Below are 2,551 nucleotides of genomic sequence, written 5' to 3' on the forward strand. Positions count from 1 at the left end.
TGCGACACCGTCGAGTGTGTTGTACCTTGTTCTCTGCGTATATCACTAATCAGAGGAGTCGTCGCTTGTAAAACTTGAGAAGAGTACTATGTTTGTCAACACACATTCTAAATTCAATAAGTACTAAAGTTTCGATTGAGGCCAACCTATACGTCACTAGGGCCTACGATTTTTCTCAACAGCTCCTACGACGATATTGTATGTGTGTGCTTATCAGCGCCTCGGGGCGCGTGTATACAAAAGAGAACACAGGCAGCGCCCTTCGCGTACCGCAGCTGAAAATGAAAGCACAATGAAATTTAAACGGTGGTTTTAAGTACGATGTGTAGACCACATATAATGTGTAAGAAACACAATGTTGATTTTAGCCAATGGGGGCCGCCTTCGCTGCGCTCGGCAGCCAGTAGAATGCGCGCATTTGCGTTACATTAATTAACCCTAGCCCGTGACAGACAGACGGACAGACAACACCTGTCAAGTTTGAAGACTTTGACAGCCTCAAACAGTTCACTGTTCTCGATATGGATCCATATGATATGATCCTGGGCATGCCCTGGCTTGAGAAGCACGAGCCCTGGATCAACTGGCGAGGCAAGGCAATCGGTGTTAGCCGCCCTGCGCAGTCCGACAGAGCATTGGTGAGTCATTTTCCCACCTCTGTCAGGACCCGGGGCGCCCGCGAGGGCTGCCAGGGTACCAAAGCATCCGGCAGATGCTTGGGAGTCGTCGACGTATATGACGACTCCAAGGATGTTTTGATGGTGGTCGCGCCCAGAAGGGGCGTCGGCCAAGCGGGTAACTTAGGTCCACAGGCGGGTGAGCTAATTTCGCGCGAAACACTGGCAGTCTATCTTGAACACTGGAAAACAGGCGTTTTCGAGTGGGGTTAACAGATTTTCCCTGCGGTTCCCCCCGCCCCAGACCTTAACTGAAGAGGAAGACGTCGGATACGCTTCCTGTGTGGGTAACACAGTGCCACACGCGGTCGCCCAGACCTTAACTGAAGAGGAAGGCGTTGAACACGCTTCCTGTGTGGGTACAACAGTATCACACGAGGCCACGAGTGCCTCGGATGTCGTAGCGACGACATCCCTAGACGTGGGCAGCAAAGCTCCCCGTCACAGACGCCGTCGGTAAAGACACCGCCGCCGCCTCAAGTCGGGATCCGAACTTCGTTCCGATCGACGTCGCTTCAAGCGACTCGGAGTCCAGGGCCCGGGCTCCTCCGACAAGGCCGGTGGAAGAGTGCTATCACATCTTCGATAGCGAGACGGGTTTACCCGTCAAGGCATCTGGTGTCCACTTGGAACCGTTGCCAGAGGTTGCAGAGATACTGAACCTCGAGGAAATGACGGCTGAGTCTTTCCTGGCCAACCTCAAGGCTGGAGAGATCGCTGAGATGGTACTCATGAGACCTGAGACAACTCAGGAGGAGCTGAACTCCTCCTCTGTCTTGGACGAGAACGTCCTGGAAGACATGAACAAGCAGCGTCAGGCGCGCTTGGGTTCTGAGATTCTCAAGAACCCCAAGGATCCGGTGTATCCTTTGGTGACGGAGTATGCGGACGTGGTGAATAAACACCCACCGACCCAACTCCCACCGGATCGAGGCGTACGGCACGAGATTGATCTCGTGCCCGGCACAAAGTATTGTGTCACGAGGCAATGGCCTCTCCCGCGCGAACAGTGCGAGGTCATTGATGCCTTCTTCGCCGCGAAAGCGAAGGCAGGCATGGTGCGGGAGTCGAAATCCCCGCACTCGACGCCGACTTTCTGCGTTCGTAAGCCGAACGGAAAGTGGCGTCTGGTTCACGCTTATAGCAAGCTGAACAACGCAACGGTGCCGGCCCAAACACCGATCCCACGAAAGGATGTGTTGTTGAACAACATGGCCGGGAGCGTACTGTACAGTGCGCTGGATTTGGTAGACGGATACTACCAAATCCTGATGCGAGAGAGTGACATCCCGCTCACCGCGGTAAGCACTCCAAGCGGCATGCTTTGGGAGTGGCTCGTCATGCCGCAGGGCTTGTCTAACGCCCCGGCGACGTTCAATCGCCTGGTGACGCAATTGTTCCGCCCTTTGCGTACCTTCGTGCAGACGTACTTCGACGACATTTTCGTCCATAGCCGTGCCGAGGGAGGCAAGACGGCCATGGAGGTGCATCTAGGACACCTCCGTCGAGTGTTGGACGTGATGCGAGCGAACAAGCTCTACGCCAACATCGACAAGTGCGTTTCGCGTCACAGAGATCAAAGTCTCGTTGCTTCGTAGCAACGTGGGCGTTCGGCTGACCAGACAAGTCAGGCATACAGCATGCCGACGCCCGATCCCAGAAGATCTTCGAAGTGTTGGGTTGCCACTACTTCAAGTACAGCCTGGGACCGGCTTCGTAGCCCTGTCGAGCTCCTCAGAAGCGCACTGGCCTGGACAAACACAGATCTTTGCACTCAGCCGCTCCAAAGCCTGTCTGCTTCGAGAAAACCGTACGCGCTGAACTCATACCACGGTCTTTGGGACCCTGAGAAGGTTTTCATCGGAGTAACCGAG

Source organism: Phytophthora infestans, genomic scaffold, assembly GCF_000142945.1.
Source record: "Phytophthora infestans T30-4 supercont1.584 genomic scaffold, whole genome shotgun sequence".
In the NCBI taxonomy this organism is placed as follows: domain Eukaryota; phylum Oomycota; class Peronosporomycetes; order Peronosporales; family Peronosporaceae; genus Phytophthora; species Phytophthora infestans.